Below are 22,440 nucleotides of genomic sequence, written 5' to 3'. Positions count from 1 at the left end.
TCTAAACAGAAATTAAAATTATTATTTTTTGTATCTATTTGGATTATTATATACTTCTGAATCCAATAAAAGCTGAAGAAGAGTCCTTAAACATCTTATAAGTGAATATAAGTCAACCTCTGATATATCTATAATGGGAGGGTATAAAGACCTGCTGAAACACATCTACCCCCATAGCATAACTGCTTAATATCAGGTATTTTGTAAATTTACACTGTATTGATTTGATACACTTAGGCTGTAAATTATTAAGAGTACAGAATAGTAGATTGTATTCCAAAACTGATGATATGTACTGTAAATAACTGAGCTAAGTTTGTAATCTCTTTTATTGTAACTTTTTTTTGAGAATAAAACCCATCTGTCTCCAGGCCTTATTGCAGATGGCCCTTTCATGGTTTTCAAAGCAAAAAAGAGGAATTAGTCATTACACCAATATCTTTATATTCACTAACTTCCATTAAATCAAATGTAGAAAATGTGCTAGATCTCCTTAACTTTTGTTTGTCAAAATATATGATATTATACTTTTTCTCACTAAATGGGAGGAAACTGTAGTAACCCACTTTTCTAAGCATAGTAATTACTTCATGAAATCGTTTTCATTATTAGCAAAAAAAAAAAATAAATTTACAATCTTTGTACTTACTCAACCAAATATGATCTTTGGGTGGAATAGAGGCAAAAAATATTAAACAACAAAGGTCTATGCACAGATCCTCGAAGAGCAGCTGATCTCACCAGTGCTGGATTTGATATGTTTCTTAACTTGATACTTTTTGGGTTCTGAACCAGTGATTAATCCATCTGCATAAATATTGATTAACCTTTGAATAGACAGAACATTCTGCATGTTTAAGATTTTGTTGCTGACAACGACGACCACTCTCTGCTTAAGACTCTGCCTGGAACACTAAGCGAGCAAACTACTATGTCTGTATTGTGCCTCCTGCACGATGCAGTAATTCAAAGGCAGACTCTGCTGACGTTTTTAAATGAATGTGGCAATGAATTCACAGCATTGCTTCCATAGTTAAGCACCTTAAATGTGAGTGCAATGCTTCATACTGAATACAGAAAATAAGCAGACCACTGTTCCGAAATTATTTTATTTATCTATTTGCATTTATGATTTTTTTACATTTGTTGGCTCCTGGTGACCATTGCCTTTCCTACCAGAGCAGAGATATTTCACATCTCATTAGTATAAGTCCTGGTAGGCATGAATGATATAAGCAAGCCATTTTATAGGTATTTGTTCTATATTCAGATAATAAACTAAGTTTATCTTAATAAATATAAGAAGGTCATCAATATGCAGCAAGCAGTTGTAGTCAGTAGATATTATTCCCAGAATTCCTCATTGTTTAAGGGTGTGTTCTAATGGTAATCAGTGTATACCAAAATGCTAGGGGAATAAAATTATGACTGTTTTGTTTAGTAGGAATATGGTAAATTAAAATATGTAGCTTTAACAAAAACCTGCAGAACCTTCATATAAGGTCTATCTGTATATAATATACAGATATGAAACCTGTATATAAATCCCTTTATGCAGAACATGTATACAAGCTCTCTTTCTCTCTTTACATGTTCACATGTACACACACGGGTAGGTTTCTCTGTGTTTGTTACCGTGTGTGGGCAGGTATTTAACATTTGTATGTTATTGCTGGTTCTATAGCAATGGCATATCAAAGTGATCTGTATGGTTACGGAGCTATGTATGACACCATAATATCTCAGAATAACCTGCTGAATGTGGAAGGGTATTTGTATAGTAAACAGTATAAGCACAAAAGTAAGGTGTAATGACCCTATAGGAGAAGGTTGCAGGACAAGTACAAATGGTGAGTTATTACTGCCCCTGAAAGTTCTGGATAGGAACTATTGTGGTCTGTGCTACATATATGCATGTTGCAGATACTATGAAAGTTACCAAGTATAACAAAGTGGCAAGGCAAAGCTTCAAGTGGAGACGTTATTAGATTTTCCATTTTAGTAATGGAAAGTGCTTTATCACTCTTAAGTAGTGATGCCAGTGTTTTGCTTTAGTACAAACAGTGAACCATCATCATAAAGGAGTTTGAGTATCTTCCATTTCAAGCTCAGAGGAGTTGGAAGTTTCTTTATGGACACCTATAAGGAGTCCATTTTAGATTCTGGCACCAATTGCAATGTGTTTATTATAACTTCTCCGGATTTTGTTGATAATTATGCTGCCATAATCTGGCTGCTGTTGCATAGCAATGGAATGGGACAGTTTGTAAGTGGCTTTGAATGTTTCAGGATTTCTTAAATAGTCCAAAAGGTATAAAATTGTTTCCTTTTGTGTATGGTGACACTGTCCATACAATGTGATGTGAACTCTTTCTAATATAAGGCTTTTTTTTTTTTGCAGTAGAGTATTTGGTGCATGTAAAATTTGTTTTGTGTAATTTCAAGCTTGCTGCTTTATGTAGCACAAAGAGAAATGTGCCATCAGCTGAAGTGAAGGGCTACTTTCATTTGTCACAGAACATTTGGAGGAAAGTTCAACACTTGTTATTGGATGTATCATATGGAGTGTGCAGTTCTTTCAAAATAATATTTAAGCAAGTGGAGTGCTTGTACTTTTTGTCAGCTTGTGAAGTACTTCCTGCATTTGAGGAACTGTATTACTTATTTTCTGAGGCTGCAACATTTCTTAAGTATTTTGAAGATTATTATGTGGATGGAAAATGTTGCCATGTTGAGACCAACCTGATCTCAACTTTAGGCTGTCCCTATTGTTTCTTCAATCTTTTCTTTATGGAGAGTTCACTACACGGATTCTTAATGCATCTGCTGGCCACCTCCAAACATAGTAAGTTGTTACGAATTAACAATAGGTACAGGTGAATGGCATTTTTACTTAAGACAGCAGTCATGAAATTGCCTGGTTCCTACATCAGCTTTGCATATAACTTTATTCTGGCTTGCAGCCATAACTTATTACAAACTCTTGCAGAAAGTTACTACTGTTTACAGACTACAATTATAAACAACAAATAATAGTTACTTCTGCAGCTAGTAAGCAAACACATGCTGGAAAGTTTGTGTGACTGGAGTAAGGCATAGCATTTTTTCACTGTTTTAAAAATTTTTAGTTACTCTCTGGGGGGTGGGTGGTGTTGCATCGAGGGCCAGATATGGCCCAGGGGCTGGACGTTGTGCACCACTGACTTAAATGAATTTAGTTTTTCATGAACCCAAAATTTGGTTGAGGGTAGGCATGGACATTATGGGTGTCTTCTTGGAAGACATATTAACAATTGATGTGCTGTCATGCTTGGTGCTGTGTATGAACAAATCATGGTGGAGGACTTGCATTGTTTTTCCCAGTCCTAGGAAAAGAATGACTCTTAAAATACATACTGTACATACATACAAATATTTCAAACACTGGCAATAATGCCCTTATAGCCTGCCAATATACCAAAAACAGCTGTGCCCATAATAAGTGTCCAGACTTTTCTTAAAAATATGTAAACTAATGCTTGCTTTAATGTAGTTTGGTAGTCTGTTCCATGTATCAGCTGCTCTCTGAGAACCAATTAGTACAATTCTCATTCCTATATAATCTTCTACATAGGTTGTCTGAGGATTTTCTGCTACTTTTTGATATCCCCAAACATTCTCAGAGATAGTGGTCTCTAAATGCCCTACATACCCACATAGAATCTCTTCTTAAATATCTATATGAGACCCTATACAAGTTCAGATATTTTAGTCTTTCATAATAACTTAAATGTTCACATCCATGGATGCTCTTGGTATATTTCTGCACTCAATCAGAAGGCTGCCAAGACTACTATTTCCTTCTTAAGCTTTATTGGCCTTAGCTTGCGTATTTAACGGGCACTGTTTCATGATTTTTTCACTGTGTGTTCGCACTGTGGCCTTTCAGTTTTATGCCACAAAGGATTAACAGAAATGGTAGATTACATTGCAGTTTGCTTTAAAAAAAATCAGGGATATTGTGAATTAATTTTTGGTTTCTTCCAGACATTATCATTGCTTGCTGGTGTTACATTTGGGCCCATCAGTTATACATCTGCTGTGTGCACTTGGGAAGACATTTTGATTTTAAATTTCTTTGGGCACCATTGCTTTCATATTCATTGGTAATTTGTGTTGAGATATTTCAGTAAGTTGTGCTTGTTTTAGTTTGTATGTTTCTTTCTCTTACTATTATCCATGCAATATTAATGTCATATTGGTGGAAGTATTCTAGTAATTGTGTTTAGTTTACATTTTTTTTTATGTTTAATTATTGCTGCAATAGTTTGATGGATCAAATTGTTACATAGATTACTAGGCTAACAGCTCGAGTCTTTACAAGCCTAGCCAATTTTACCCAGATTTTACCCAATTTTCTATCCCTAGTGGAAAAATAACAAGGGTCAGCAAGTGGGGTTTTGACAATTTTTACAGACTGATGTCCATAAGGGCACCCCAGGAGTGAATTTGCAATTTGCCAACCTTTTGTCCAGATTGTGCTTGAAGATGGTCAGGGAAGGGTTCCGTTTCATTTGAATAGGAAGCCTATTCCAGAGGAGGGGCAATCTGTTGTACATCACTCCAGCATGATCTATTCATGTCAGAGATCAGGTTTAGATCCTGAGAGCAGGTTACCGTTCTGAAGTTAATTTTGTGAATATACAACAATTATATCAGGGCTGGGTTAGAGACTGCCTTGTTGGTAAGGCATAGCTCACCCCTCAGTAATTGGTAGGAAAGTGAACACCATGATAGGGCTTTTAATTGGTTCCTATATAGCATGTTGGTTATACCCTTGTATTGCTATCAATGTTGTAATTTGCAGGGGTATTTTATTTCCCAAAGGGTATTATACACTTCTTCACATTTAGTTTGAGGCCATGGCTCTGACACCAATCATTAGTCTGGGCCAGTCCTTTCTGTAGAATATCAATATCATTTGTAGAGTCAGTGATTGCTCCCAACTTGTAGTCATCAGCAAACTTGGTCAGCAAAAGGCCATCTACATTTGTCTTGACATCTGAGAAGTATATCCCAAACAGGAAGGGGCCCAGCACTGACCCCTGTGGTACTCCACTGATGACAGACCTCATGCTGGATGTAGAGTCTTCGGTTCCCTATTAAGCCGTCGCAGACACAGGTTGTTGAATACATCTTTGTCGAACAGTAAAGTGCGAAAAAGCAAAATAGTGAAGCGGCACTGTAGTGAGATCTTGGAGTTGGTATATTTAAGTAGGGGGGGGGGTGTTAAGTAATGTTCTACTGTTTTTTTTTTTTGTTTCAGAACAGTGATTGTTTTCCATTGGAAAATCACTATTCTGAAGTTTCGACGTTGTAAGCTTTCACTTACATGGGGTCGATTATCTGTTGTTCGCTTTTCCTGAGTGTGCGATATGATAATATAGACCTGATTCTTCCACTCTAATAACGTGTGTCCATTCCATGAGCCATTTGACTATGAATTTGGTAACACAGAGGTTTAACCCCAGTTTTGTCAGTTATCTATAATAGCCAAATGGGATCATTTTCAAATGCCTTGTCTAGGTCAAGGTAGGTGGTATGCACTCTTACCCACATCCATGGCCTTGTTGACTTTCTCAGAAAAATGCCCCAGACTGAGCAGGTAGGAACTGCCCTTGATGAAGCTGAACTGGGTTGGGTCTAGAGTCTGGAGATTTCCTATGTTGTTTTTAATCTGGTCTGTGATTATCTTTTCCATAACCTTGCATATGAGGCTAGTCAGATTTATGGGTCAGTAGATTCCTGGGTCCATTTATGGTCCCGCCTTGGGCAGAGGATGACTGTTGCTGCCCTCTACTCTACTGGGACATAGCCTGTCTGGAGACTGTGGTTGAATAGCGATCTGAGTGGGTCTACTAGGTCATGCTGTAAACTATTTAATAGGCACCCTGGGATTTCATCAGGGCCCATTGGTACTGCTGCGTTTCTAGCTTTAGAGTGTGCAGTGATGACCAGTTCTAATGTGATAACAGGCAAAGAAATGGTAGGTGGTATTTCATGAGGGGTGACCAGAGGTGATGAGGGGTGAAATTTGAGCTGAATTTATTGACCAGCAGGTTTTCTATTTCTTCTCACTGAGTATAGGTAGCGCCATCTGCAGTAAACTCAGTGTATTTTTGAGTGTTTCCTTTAAGATTTCAGACATAACTAAAACATGCTTTGTGGTTATCCTTTGCTTAGGAGGCTGTTTTGGTCTTGTATTTAGCTTATAAAGACTTGACTAGTTCCCTGATTTGCCTGTTGAGACTAATGAGGGATTTTCTTTCTCTGTTGTGCACCCTTCCACATACTTCTAGACAGGAAATTCTTTCTTCTCTTGTATAGTGTATTTATGCCAAGGGTCTACCAGACTGACTTGTTTTTCTGGCTAGACCTGAGTTTAGTTTGGTCAGGTACTGACATTTCTATGCAGTTGTTTAAGTGGTTGTACAAGGCATTTGTGCATACTTCTGTATAGGCCACTCTGTTTTCATGGTTAGAGGGAGCTTTAAAATTACCTATGTTATAACTTAATAGAAGGTAATTTGCCTTGAAAAAAATTCTTTAGGGTTATAGTATTTGATAGGGATTCTACCATTAAGCTTATTTAAAATAGACACCATTTTATGAACTAATCTTACCAATGAGGATAATCCTCTGTGGAGGGGGTATAATGCCCTGCAATGTTTGTGAGTACTATGTCAAGGACATTTGAGCCTCACGTGAGAGTACAGACCAGGTGTTCCAAAGCATTTACTCTGACAAAGTGCAGGGAATTTCTGAGCCTGCATGTTAGTGGTTGTGTACGTTTCCCAGTTTATGGAGAGGTAGATAAAATTGCCCATAAGTAGTGTGTTGGGCTGAATGGTAAGTAATTCTAGCAACTTCAGGTATGCGGGGTGGTTTTCATGGTTCATGGTTGGGAACATTTTGCTAGTGATGTTATGGTGTGGGATTTTGCCTATGGTCAGCTGCACATGAAGTAGCTCAAGCGAGATATCCTACTTGACCAATCTTGAGGTGTGATTGTTTATGTAAATGGAAATATCTCCTCCTTTTGTTTTTTTATTTTCAGAGGGTGGTCTGAGTGTGATAGGCTTTGTAGCCTTGCACTGTCAGGGTGTTTTCCACCGACTTGAATGACATCTCTGTAACTGTATGGATGTCAGCATTCTCCAGGGTGAGGAGAGCTTCCAGGGAGTGCAGTTTTTTTGTTAAGACTCCTAGCACTGAGCAGCAGTACCTTCACCTTGGCATTAGAAGAATTTGTTACATTGGTTGGTCTGTTGGTTTGGCACTGCCTAAAATACTGGTACCTGTGGTTAAGTGAAATGAATGCATGTGTGACCTGATGTATCCTGGTCCCTGACAGGTAACTGAATGTAACCCTCTTTATCCAACCTGGTGAGGGGAGTGACTGTGTTACATGATGGATTCTCCCATGAATGACCAAGATGTTTGAATGTGTGGTGTTTTACCTTAAAGGCTTGCTTGTGGAGACACTGTTATGTGTATTTTTATGCATAGTGGTTGATGCTGACTTTGTTTTGTTTGCATGTGGTTAATGAGGGCAGCATATGGGAGGCCTCTGAGGTTTTGGTAAGTTACTTGCGAGAACCTCCACATATGTGGGGTTGTGTGTTAAGACCTTATTTATTGAGGTAAATGATGTGCATGTGCTGATGACCTGTTTGTCATTTGATTTATCAGTATGTGAGAGTCGTGTCTCAATTTTCATAGTGTAACTACATCTCTCACATATTGTATTTGTTTCAGGATGAAGTAGTTGTCATTTGCTGCAGTGTCTGAGGATGACCATGTCCATCAGGTGATAGAAGGCAAGTGCCTGTCCATGGTTTCATTTTTGTGAGGAGTGGGTAGCTTAACTGGACTGGGATGACAGCACATAAACAAATAATTGGTGCTATACTTTGGGTGAACTGCATCTGTCCAATAAGGTGTTGCTGCTCTGATCACAACTCAGATGTTCCTAGAGCAGCAGGGGAACAGAGAATGGTTACAGAGATAGTTATTCTAAGGGAAAGTTTAACTTGAAAGCGTTTGCAGCCTAGAGCAAACACTGGACTTGCACAGAATCAGAAAAAACAAGTTTTAGAACAACAAGGCCTACAGACCAATCAGAAAACACACACATTTTCAGTCAGCATCCCGAAAACTCTCTTAGGGTAAAACAGCTGGCTTTAGAACTCAAGTGCAGGGAAATCACACATTCTAGATACTACTGTCCTGTAAAACTAGCAGACACAGTGCAATTAAGTACTACAGCAACAGTGGAAACACTTTAGTTTGGAACTCCATTAAAGTGCAAGAAATGTAACAGATGATACGGGATTCTTATGAAATGTAGTAAAAAATCATCAGCAGAAGTGCAAAATTATATTTATTTACATTCTTTTAACAAGAGGATGGCTTTAGATGCAGCAGATTCTTTGTAACTCTCAGATGAAATAACCAAACCAAGAGCAACTGTGAGGAATTGAGCACAAGCCCATGCAAAGCCTGGGCTTGTGTAGAATCAGGAAAAACAATTTTTGCAATAACAAGACCCTGCAGATCAATCTGGACAGCACACAGTAAGCTTTCAGCAAGCAATCCCAAACTCAGGTTTGTTACAGCATACTTCTGCCACAGGAGTGCAGTCAGAAAACCCTCTTAATGTAAAAATGCTGGTTTTATAGCTCACGTGCAGGAAAACCACACAGTCTAGATACTACAGTCTTATAAAGCTAGCAGACACAATGTAATTAAGTACTACAGCAGCAAGGGAACAGTTCAACTTTGAAACTCTACTTAAAGTGTGAGAAAGGTTGATATATGCTTGTCTGTGTGTGCTTATATAGCCTATATAATAGCAAGATTGTTATTAAGCATGGCAGGACAACTTAATGTATATAATGTTTAAAACCAGAAGGACCAACTAGTTCTACACAGAGATCTTCTGCATCTAAACTTAATATTACTAACAAATGTATGTTTTATCTTCAGGTAAAAAAATATTTTTTGCATTATTCTAAGACTGACTGCCTAGCATTAAACTGCAGTACTGATTATATATTAAGTTACAAGTATAGGGATTACTCTCAGGCAGAACTGTATTACAAGTTCGATGTTTAGGTGTTCGATCACCTAAGCATTCGATTTTGTAGTATAGACACACACACGCACAAACACACACACACACACACACACACACACACACACACACACACACACACATACACATACACACACACACACATATATATATATATATATATATATATATATATATATATATATATATATATATCCACTTTAATTTTGAAATTCCACAATGCCAACGTTTTAAGTACCGATGCTCAGAACTTCGAGATTGTGGAATTTCGAAATTAAAAAAAAAAATAAACTAAATATCAAGAGACACATTTTTGCAAGGGGGGGGGGGTTAGCTACCCTGTACCTCCTGCAACTTAAATATACCAACTCCAATTAGCACTATAGTGAAGAGAACGGTAATGTTCCCGTTCCGCACTGTACGGCAGTCTCCATTGACAAGTTCTGAAATTCCACAGTCTTGAAGTTCTGAGGATCGGTATTTAGAACGTCAGGATTGTGGAATTTCAAAATTACAAAGATGACTGATATCTCTCTCTCTCTATATATGTGTATATATATATAATGTGTGTGTGTGTAGACTCTGAAATTGCACGGCAGCTGAGAAAGGGCAAAACCTCATTCCCTGTTGTACCAGAATTTCGCACAACAACCTGCTGCCACACTTCAATGTTTTAGAGTTTTGATGTTTTGCACTCAAGGTTGTGCTTGTCAATGTTCTGGGCATGCAACAATTTTATATAGACCTCCATTTCCTATATGGTTTCTAAGTGTGCTGGCAGAGGTTCCTTTCTTTGGCACATTTGTCTTTCTTCATGTTTGGTTAACCTTGGATTTCATCTTTATAAGGTCTAGGGTGTAGGGAGTTCAGGGCAGCTTGCCCCTTACAAAATATGCTTTCATTTTTGGTTTTCATTTGGACAAGGTAATAACATAAGTTTTCCATTTATAATGTTGTCCAGCTATAATATGAGTGATAATGGGAGTTTGTGTATATATAAATAAAACAAACCACACTCCACTGGCTATTGTAGCCTGTAAGAAATAAACCATAACTAAAAAACAAAGCTTACCAGTGTAGAATGCCACAAAATAATTTTAATTATGAACATGCACTTTTGTCCTCACAATTAATATGGACTTCTTCAGAACCAAATAAAACACAGTACAAGTTACTTTATGTAAAACATCGGGAACACTGCACACTGCAGCATCACCTGAATTACTTTTTTTCTGGTGGAAATGATTGTTTTATGCCTTAAGTGTGGAAACTTGGTGAACATGTTAATGGTATTGAGACCATATATTAGTATTTAGCATCTATTAATGATCTAAGTAACACTGGCCATGATAATTATCTTCAAACCTAGTTATTTAATTTCAGTGTTACATGAAACTTTATCTGTTTTGGAAGCACATGTGACTGAAATACATGAAGTGTCAGCTGAGCATCCTGTCAGACCACATTGCAACTTGAATAAACAAGAAAGGTCTACTTTAAAGAACTTAACTGTGGAGAGGGTCTAAACAAAACATGAAAACAGATAAGGGAAATGCTCTTACATTTTCTAATAATTATAGTAAAAAGAATACAATGTACTATCATATAAAGGCAATTACACATGGTAAAATAACATATGTTTAACATGGTTTACCTTCATATCGTCGATCACATATGATCAACCGGCCACATCGTCGAACTGTTTCCATGAAACCGGAACTGCAAAACTTTTAAAATGTTGAATTAATGTCGAATTTCGACATTTCCAGCTGCGCCACACCTCCACACCAGTGCTACCATGGGTCAAAAAGGGGGCGAGATTTTGCCGTTTGGATATGTGGTATTCAACGTTGGGACATTCACACTTCTGTATTCGCGGAAGCAGGGTCGACCATATTGAAATTGGCGTTATGAAGGTAAACTGTTTAACACATCTGTATATTGCAAACAAATTGTTGGAGGATGTTTTCATATTTGGTACTGTGAAGTTTTCAAGCATTCAAACTTTTTTTGGGATTTATGTGAATAAAGAAATACTCTTAGATCTGTATTCAGAGACAGTAGTTCCAACAAGAGCCACAAACAATGACTGTTGGTTAGATTTTAAAACAATTTGTCAATAATATACTATGATATATGAACAATTTTCATTTTATTGAGAAAAATATTAAATGACTATTTTGAAATTAAAAGCTGCTGGAAGCCCTTGATATTAAGGCACTTAATGTGACTCACTTCGATGAGGGTTGTGAAGTTTTAGGGCTTAAGTTCACTGAGAAAGCCAATATACCTATTTGTAAAGTTGATGTAACCATCTGTTTGCTCAAACTAATTCTGAACAATAGTTTTATTTTCCTTTTAATAAAAAATATTACAAACATATATTTGTGGTAGTGGACTCACCCGCTAGACCAATATACTGATGGCTGATTCTGAAGGCAGACTCACAGGAGGCTCTAAATGTTTACTATAGAGTCATTGATGATCTATGTTTGAACTGAAATGGAAGATAGATATTATTTAATAAATTCCCTGATGATTTAAACAAATGCAGCATTTTTTTATTTTTTTGTCCTGAAAGCTACATAATCTTTTGACAAAATACACTATTTGGAAGTGTTGATTAGTCAAGAACAGTTTTTTAATAAATTCAGTAGTAGTGTGGCTACTGGTATAGAAGGATAAAGCTCCGACTATTATCCAGGCATCTTGAGTTTGTATAGTGTTGCAGATACCTGAGGACGTAGCTGGGAAGAATGGGAGTACCTATCCTGGGATGGAGTTCTGCCCCATTTACACACACACAAATAAAAACTTCCCCAAATGCACTCACACCCCCCCCTAAACTTTTTATTATTGTATTTTGCATTTGTTTACTGGGTTTTCTGCAGAGGCCCAAGGAGAAAAGCTCCAGCATATTGCAAACACAGTAAATCAGACATTAAGTAATGTACACAAGCAGACATTAAGTAATGTACACAAGCAGACATTAAGCAATGTACACAAGCAGACATTAAGTGATGTACAAAAGCAGACATTAAGCAATGTACACAAGCAGACATTAAGCAATGTACACAAGCAGACATTAAGTAATGTACACAAGCAGACATTAAGTGATGTACAAAAGCAGACATTAAGCAATGTACACAAGCAGACATTAAGTAATGTACACAAGCAGACATTAAGTGATGTACAAAAGCAGACATTAAGTGATGTACAAAAGCAGACATTAAGTGATGTACAAAAGCAGACATTAAGTAATGTACACAAGCAGACATTAAGTGATGTACAAAAGCAGACATTAAGTGATGTACAAAAGCAGACATTAAGTAATGTACACAAGCAGACATTAAGTGATGTACAAAAGCAGACATTAAGTAATGTACACAAGCAGACATTAAGTAATGTACACAAGCAGACATTAAGTAATGTACACAAGCAGACATTAAGTGATGTACAAAAGCAGACATTAAGTGATGTACAAAAGCAGACATTAAGTAATGTACACAAGCAGACATTAAGTAATGTACACAAGCAGACATTAAGTAATGTACACAAGCAGACATTAAGTGATGTACACAAGCAGACATTAAGTAATGTACACAAGCAGACATTAAGTAATGTACACAAGCAGACATTAAGCAATGTACACAAGCAGACATTAAGCAATGTACACAAGCAGACATTAAGCAATGTACACAAGCAGACATTAAGTAATGTACACAAGCAGACATTAAGCAATGTACACAAGCAGACATTAAGTAATGTACACAAGCAGACATTAAGTAATGTACACAAGCAGACATTAAGCGATATAGATTAACAATTGCACAGGTTGTTTGCAAATGAGATTACATTCATATGGAGCAAAGGGAAACTACTACAGTATAAAAGATACTTCTGCATTAGTAGATGGTGACCATTGAGCATTTGAAGAAGTACATTAGTGGGTTTATCAAATAGATTGTAATCACTAAATCACAAGATCTACTAATTCAAAGATATGGAAGTGAGGTGAGGAATTTGGTAAGGCAGAAAATACCAAAAGGTGGGGTATCAAGCATGTTTGGGGATAGGGCAGGACTAACAAACTGAATTCACAACACGAACCAGTAGATAAAATTAGCAGCTTAATAACAATCCAACGGACCAAGCATGTAATCCAGCAAGAAGTTTAATCCAATGTAAGCGCTTTCTGCCGTGTCACCAGCCTTTTTCAGACATAAAACACACTGAAATAAAAGCATATGTATATACACCCAAACTTGCCATAATTGAATAATAGCAACCAATTAATTAAATAAAACAATAAGCTGTTGGTATTAACTATTTCAACTCCTAATGTTACCTAACCACAAGATAAAACGCATACAGACCGCATATTAAAAACTCAATGTACCAGTTAAAAATAAATTTATATGTTCATAGCAAATATAATATACATTAAATATTAAATACCATGGATTCTATCTATTATAAGCTTTTAATTTTAAAACACTGGTAAGCGATATTGAATCGCTGAGTCCTGGAAACTCCGTTGCATTTAAGAAAACTTGCCACCAGTATTCTTTTGATTCCAGTATTATTTTCCATGGACCTTTCCTGGGAGATGGAATAATGTGCTCCAATACTATAAATTTAAATGAATGTGTTGAATTATGCATTAGATGCCTATACAATGCATTATTATGTGAGCTCCTCCTAATTTCGTATAAGTGCTCATATATTCGTTGACGCAATTTTCGTTCCGTTTTTCCTATATAATATGCTTCACAGCATGAGCATAAAGCTGCATACACCACCCCTGCTGTATTACAATTATATTTTCCTTTTATTTTTATAGAAATTCCTTTTATACTAAACTGATTTGTTTCCAATATGTGTGTACAATATGCACACATATTGCATTTTCTCATAATACCACTATTACTTTTAGATACATTAGAAATTCTATTACACCAATCTTTTAAATTCTGATCTCTTTTGTAAATAATTGATGGTTGAGTCCCTAAAATACTGGCCAATGCTGTATCATTTTTTATAAATGTCCAATTTTTATATAACATGTTTTTTAACTGATCAGAATCTCGTGTAAATGTGGTAATAAATGCTACATTAGTATAACCATATACATTATTCTGTGCTTGATTACATTAATTGATATTCTGAAAATCAGCAGATGGAGAAATATCCACCACAAATACATCTTCTTGTTGTATACTATATGAATTATTTGATTCACGCAATGGTTTATAAAAACCTGTACATCTTTTATACTTAACTTCTTGGAACACACTATCTAAAAAAATATTGTGGATAATCTCTGTTAGAAAACATATTCATAATGTTATAGCATTCTTCCAAAAAATCCCCAAACTCTGACACCATACGTGCTGCGCGAACAAGTTGACCCTTTAAAACAGCTTTTTTAACATGCTGTGGATGATTACTCGTATAGTGTAAATACTTGTTGGAATGCGTTTTTTTCCTAAAAATATTAGCTTTTAATGTCTGTTGTGCAATATTTTTTGAAAGAAGTACATCCAAATATGAAATACTATCACTAGAAACTTCATAAGTAAATTTGAGAAATTCAGTAGAATGGTTGAGATAATATATAAATTCATAAATAATTTGTTTGGGACCATGCCAGATGAAAAAAAGGTCATCCAAAAATCGGCAATACAAATCTATGTGCTGCATAAATTCAGACTGGAATAAAAATCTGAGCTCCTATGTGGCCATAATGATGTTAGCATATAGCCTTCCCACTGGAGAGCCCATCGCCACCCCTTTTATTTGCTTAAAGTAGTGTCCATCATGATACAAATAATTATTAGTTAACACTAATTCCAATAATTGTGTAAAAATATTTACTTCATCCTGTGAAATAGGCTGAATCTCTGTAAAAAATTCAGTAAACCATGTAACTCCCAGATCATGAGGTATACATGTAAATAAATTTTTTACATCTACTGTGATGAATATAATATCGTAGGTTTTTAATAGTATGCTTTAAATTAATGTCAATGTATTTAGCCATAAAATATGTTTTTGAACCACCTGCATCTACAATGGGACGCAAAGGCGGGCTTTGTAAATCCTTGTGCAATTTTGGTGCAGCAAAAATCATTGGTATTCTTGGATTCTGAATATGCATGTATGTGAAGGCTTCTTTTGTAATTTGCCCTTGCCATAGCATATCTTCTAAGTAATAATCAATTCTTGAATTAGAAATATTAAACTCATTAATAGAAGTCTCAATATAGGCATCATCATACAATATATGCATTAACAATTGATTATAATCCAGGACATTCATTACAACTAATTCACCACCCTTGTCTGGTTGCATAAATCTTATCTCTCCTTGAGATTTTAATTGCATCAACATTTCATGTTCCTCTTTGGTGAAATTTACATTATTATATGTTCCCTTATTATGTTGGAGATAGTATTTAAAATCAAGTTCACAGATGTCTTCAAATAACTTAATTTTGGGATGAAGGGGAGGGTTAAACAAACTGGGAATATGCAATGGATTTGAGGCAGTGTTATCAGTACCATGATATAATACTGCTAAATTCAGTCTTCTAACGAACAATTTAAGTTCAGTTACTAAATCAGTCACTCTTGCTTTTCTCTCTGGTATGAAGGTGAGGCCTTTGCTAAAAGTATCAGCATGTTGTACAGTAATGTCAGCATGACTATAATTATACATTTTATAGTCCCCTGCTGTGTTATAAATCAGCTGATAATTGTTACATGAAGTGTCCTCACCTTCAATTTCTATCAGTAACTGTTGTGCGAGCCTGTTCTCTGCCTTCTCCAATTGCGAGACAAATTCGTCCTGGGTATATAGCACTCCTTGTTTCGAAGTCGCTCCAATCTGCGAAGGGTCTCTGTCTCTAAAGGGACTTGCCGTTGTACATTATTCCCTTCTGCTTGAGATTCCATGCCATTATTTTGCATGGAATGAGAAACTACTTCCGTGTGTACGCTATTCCATTGGCCACGTGATGGTCTTGGGTAAGCCTGCCCTTTGGAATAGTCTATTTTGTCTCTTTGCAGCTTGCGAGTTTTTCTGTCCGTGACTATTTTACTATATTTATCTACTTCTTTGAATACTTCTTGATACTGGTATTGACAGGCTGAAAATGCAGTATGTTGATTAAGTTTAATATCAAGTGCCTGTATTTCGGTGTTAAGCTCATCCATTCTTTGAGCATTATGTTTTACCAGTACACCCAAAAGTTCGCACCCCTGCCGATTGAATAATTGCAGAAGCTCTTTATGCAAGCTACTATTCTGTCTTAAGCCAGTCGGATATTTCCAATATCTCAAGCCTTTTGGCACTTGCTGCCTTTTGATGCATTCATTGAAGTCGGCATTATCATGGAATAGCCTACGCTAGTCCCAAACTAAATCATGAAATTCATCAACCAAGGTGGAAAAAATAGGGACTTGTGAATTTTTATCAAATATACTTTGCTGTACCTGGTTTAACCATTGGTGGAGTTGTGCATCCTTAAAGTTATGCTCAACATCGACATTTGGGATAATACCTTGTTGCCCCATCTGCTGTTGCCCTGGAGACAAACTGTTCTCACTGTCAGCACTACCGATTCTGTTGTGCCTAAAACCAGGTAATCCCAAACACTGTCCATTATTGTTACCTGAAAATTGCTGAATTAGTTGAGTGAGACTTAAAACAGATTGTTGTAAAGTATCAAATTCAACTCTGGTTACTGCCATTGCCACGTCTTGTAAACTGCCAGAAGCCATACAAACAAACTAAATTCACAACACGAACCAGTAGATAAAATTAGCAGTTCAATAACAATCCAACGGACCAAGCATGTAATCCAGCAAGAAATTTAATCCAATGAAAGCGCTTTCGGCCGTGTCACCAGCCTTCTTCAGACGGGCAGGACTAGCCACTCCAAGGTATGGCTAGCCACCCAGCGGTGTAAACCTTGGCTCAAAGTGATTGTCATTGGTGAATGTGCGAAAAAGGTCAGTGTAGTGCAGTATCTTCCTAATAACTACAAATCTTATGCTACTAATATAGTACAGTGTGGTGAAAAAGACCACCACTTCTACAGGGAAAAACAATTAAAGTATGGGCTGCAGGTACATAGGTAAACTTTTTCCAAGAGAAAGTAGTTTTAAGTAATTGACCTAGGAGTACCATAGGAAGAGAAAAAGGGGGGGACCTGTAATGTGCATGTGTACAGTGAAGGGGAAAGAGTCTTCAGTTTAGAGGACAAATTAAATACAACTCTAACATACACTAGTGTAGCTGAAAGCACTTTTGTGTTCCACTGACGCAGGGTCTCACAGTGCAGGGCAACGAGACTGCCTTGGGTTGACTGGAGGTTGGCCAAGACACAGGATGAAACTTTCACTGAGGGGAACTAGTGTAGCTGAAAGCAGAAAAGTCAAAAGACGGTGCTTTCTAATATGAAAGCAGAATCATTTTTTGTTCAACCAAGTCATGAATGTAATGGTGTCTGACATCAATATACTTGGTTCTTGCATTGATCTTCTTGCTGGTTGCAAGCTTAATGCATCCCTGATTGTCCTCATATAAGACTGTAGGCTGGGACACTGATACCTCTAGATCTTCAAGTAACTGCTGCAACCAAACGGCTTCTTGACTGACATAAGCAGCAGAAATGCATTCTGCCTATGTAGAAAACAATGCCACTGTGATCTATTTTTTGCTGGACCAGGATATAGGACTGTTTCCTAATTTGAAGAAGTAACCACTTACAGATTTGCATGTGTTGAGGCTGTCTATCCAGTCAGAGTCCAGATACCCTGTGAGGTTTAAGTCACCAATTGCTGACAACTCTTATGTCTTTGAGATACCTAATAACCTTTTTTTTATTGAATTCCAGTCTTTCTGACATGGTCTACTTATACACCTGCACAGAAGTGACATGGCTGCTGCAACGTCTGAACATGTAGTGGTTGCAACGTACAGACGTGTCTTGATATTGTAAAGATTCGCAATCATTTTCTGTAAAGCTGCCACTGTCATCACTGTTCAGAAAGTACTTTGGCAACTGGAGCAAAAGTAACATCATAGACTTCAAAATTTTGTGAGTATCCATTTGCAACTAACCTTGCCTTGTACCTACAAACTATCCCTTTGCAACTAACCTTGCCTTGTACCTACAAACGTCCCCTTCAGAATCACATTTAGCCCCCCTCAGTATGTGGTTGGTATATCAAGATCGGAAAGCATGTTCCTTTCACTCTCACAAAGAGTCCAATTCATTCTTTCTGCAACCCAGTTTGTTCTGGGTTATGTGGTACAGTGGTTTGGAACATAATTCCATGTTTTCTGAGAATAGCTTGTGTTGTGCCACTTGTATATTCAGACCTGTTGTCTGTACATAGAACTCTGGGCATTCTGCCAAATCTGTTACTTAATTGAGCTAGATACTGTTCTAACTCCGCTGGCACTTGATCCTTTTTATACAAAGGTACAATGTGTGGTGTATCTGGAGTAATCATCAATGCAACTAAAAATACCTCTTCTTTCCTGGAGTCATGTTTTTCATTGGACTGCAAAGATCTGAATGAATTTAAATTCAGAGGTTTTTGAGCTCTGCTGTTGCTCTGCATTGGAAAAGGCTTTCTCGTCATTTCTCATTATTTGATCAAACTGACTAACTTTTCCACATAGTTAACTTTCAACTATTTTCATTATCGTGTCAGGACTTCTGTGTCCAAGACACCTGTGCCAAGTGTGAATTCAGTTTGAATGTTTTTCCTTTTTGGCTGTATTAATCATTTCACTGCAGTTCAGCTGATACAGTTATGATTTTGGCCTTTTTTGAGTAAACAATCTCCTTATGTGTTGAGACAACTTTCACTTGGAAAGTCATTATGTTGGCTTGTTATGTAAGCTTCTTCAGTGTCAATAGGTTACGTCCAAGATTAGGCAAATACAGAACATTTCTCATATGTATCTTTCTGGTGATATTCTGAGTGATAATACAGTAAATAAAACTGTCTCTGATTCCTTCTGACTTTATTACCTGCCCATTAGCTGTGGTGATTTTTTTCTGTGTTGCTCATGAGTCTACACACCATGACTGCACGGATGAGGCACCACATTTGGATTCAAATGCACACTCCGTGTCTGAAGTGACATCTGCTTCTTCCTTGACGTTCTTAGCTTGTTGTGATTTAGCTTGTCTTTGCATTCTAGCTTTCCAGATTCTGCAATCTGCTTTTAAATGTCCTGTTATTTTACACACAGAGCACTCATGTCTTTTTAGCTGCATATTCCTGTTCTTATTTCTGTTTTTCATCTTTAAAACAGCCTTTGTACTGGACATACTTTCACTGTTTATGCTTTCTGTCTTGTGCTTGTATTCACCCACAAGCCTGCCTTCAACATACTCTGTCAGTTCGTCATCTGGACACGAATCAAGTGCCGTAACAAGTGTCATAACTTTCAGGTAGACCACTAAGTAAAGGTGCTGCAATGTGAAAGTCTTTTATTCTTCTTCTTTCGGTTTTTCCCAGTTAGGGGTCGCCACAGTGGATCACCTGTCTGCTCCAATTCCTCTTAGCCTTTCAACCATTTCTAAGGTATGCCTTATAAAATCCTGCATATCCTGGTCATTCATCAGCTTGGTCTGATATAGTTTGCTAATAGAGTTTATTGCTGAGTTTAGCTGTTTCTTGTACCTTTTGCAGTTCCTCATGCATTTCTTTAGAGCTGTTTTAGTTGCATTTATGTATAATTTGATCATCATCCATACAAAGGGAGACTGTGCTCTGAGATTTTTGATCCTTTTCTATCCACTCATCCATGGGTTCTTATGGTCTGACTTCATTTCCACATCTCCACGTACTTTCTCTCATTAGAAGCATCCTCATCTTGAATTTCCAAAACTGGTAGCTCTGGTTTGTCGGATTTGCTACTGTGTCATTACCCATCTTTTCCATTTTTCTCTTTACTTTATCTGTTGCTCTATCTTGCACATATTTGTTGTAGCTGATTGATTGCAATCTAAACATTGGTATGTTTATTTTTCCTATTAAACACATTGCTGAAGGAACAGGAAATTACATCAAGCATATTACCATAAATGTCCATCAGAAAACACTGCTATCTTGTGGCTAAACATATTACACATAACTGAAATGTATTATACACACACAATAGTTGCTGTACATATGTCTAACAACTGGTTAGAAGAAAATTGTTGAAGGAGGTAATTTGATTAAGGACATGAAGAGCTTGATTAGTTGCCTGGTTGGTTAACAACAGTGTTGTCTCTATAAGGTGAGTATTGAATTAGATGACCATGATATAATTTTGCCACTTAAATCAACCCCTAGAGATGAAAATCCTTACAATTAAAGCAATTAATTATTAATTGAAATTACCTACAAAAACATGATTATCAAATTGGAGAACATTGTTATGGGCAAAACAGAACTGAAGCTAAACCTCTATACTAAATAAACAATCAAACTAGCATATCTTAACATAACCCTCAGTATTTTAAAATAATACTCTACAATTGTAAAACAAACATTGCCAAGTCACTGAGCATAACTGGTTGGAAAATCAATAGTTAACACTGAGACCGGAGTTGCCTGACAACATTTTGTTAGTTTCTAACTATTGTAAAAGAAGGGAACATCGCACTGTTTTGAGCTATTATTTTTATGTAAGTGAAGTGTAACAGTCAGTTGTCACCTTTCTTGAATTCTCTTCCATGTGACATAAACCAGTTTATAATCTTACCCCAGTTATACCTGCTGAACTGTATTTTCTCTCCTTGTAACATTATTCAAATAATAATCTCTCCTTACAACATTGCTAAGTTGCATTTTCTCTTCTTACAGCTCTGTTCATATAACTGTTGTCATTCTCATCACTTTCTGCTGTCTGTGCTTTATCTGCTTTACAGCACTGTGTAACTGTGTTTCTTGTACAACTGTACCGTTCAAGAAATTGCAACAGCTAAGTCTATATTGTTCTGCATATTTACTTTATAAACTGAAATTACATTGCGATATTAGTTTGCTTTTTTACCTTGATGCACAGATTTTTTTTTTTACATATTTGAGTATTTAAGGAATTGTGGCATCCTTGGTTCCACTGCTGTCCTATTGCACTGCTAATTTAATCATGGTAACAATGCCACAGCTTCTCTGCTGTAATAATGTATGACAGTGCTGTGTACTATGTGCTGTATATGCCACGTTACAGTTGTATTAAATAGTACTGTACTATGTATTGTGATACTTGCGCCATCCAGTATACTGCATCAGTTCTTCTGGATGAGTTTGCTGAGAAACGTGTCCAGTAAGTTCAGATATTAGCGAACAGGTTTAGTTTCATTTCTTATTAGTGAGCTCTGCTGCATGACTTAGCACAATTTTTGGAGAGCTGTGTGCTGCTTCACTAAGCAAAGACAAAAATTACTAGCACTGTGCAACTTAATTCTTGTTCAAACTTCTTAAAATTACATTCATACATCACTAAACATTTTGGCTAACCTGGAGTTGCAGTCAGCCCTTACCTTGTCTCTAGCCAGGTCTATAGTGTTTTGAGTCAATGGTGTAACTACGTCATGCTTACAGAAAACACATTGCTCCTGTGCCACTGTAGTGGGTGTAAGTAGTTAAGGAATCCTGATGCTTCCTTCTCTCAGCATTGCATAACTGCTAAACTACACAGGCAGACTACCATGATAGCACAAAACACTACCAGCACCACCACTATCCACACTTATGCCAAGGTAGTTAAGACATCACTCTAAAATTATAGAATTAGAATTAAGAAATCTCACCCACTAGGTCATGCCACTACAATATCAACATATATTTCACCAGCTATTACACATATATGAGTGAATCAGAAAGGATCATACCTTAGAGTCTGTAATGGATTAATCCAGTCTGGTAAGTGCTTTTGCAATTGTTGACTCTGTTCTGAGGGCACACTCTCATGAGGCTGCACAAGAACAGGGTGTCAGTTGTTTTTCTGAAGCCAGGATCCAGGGTATTGAGGTCCACTTGACTGCTCTGTCTTGACAAATATAAGTACAGCACAGTGGTAGTGATGGTCGGCTTGGGAGTAAATGATTTAGGTGCTCTATCTAAATCTAAAAAGGAATGAAAAAGAATATGACTGATCTTTTTATGCATGTGGCAAAAATGGGAGAGACACTGATTTTGAGGGTATTGTGCCATCATGTAGAATGATGATAAAATTCAAGGATAAGATTACTGGCTTTAATAACTGGTTAAGAAGCTAGTATTCT

Source organism: Protopterus annectens, chromosome 13.part0 (genome assembly GCF_019279795.1).
Source record: "Protopterus annectens isolate FY-2018-M chromosome 13.part0, PAN1.0, whole genome shotgun sequence".
Lineage (NCBI taxonomy): Eukaryota > Metazoa > Chordata > Ceratodontiformes > Protopteridae > Protopterus > Protopterus annectens.
The sequence above is the reverse complement of the archived record's forward strand: the minus strand, read 5'-3'. Positions refer to the sequence as shown.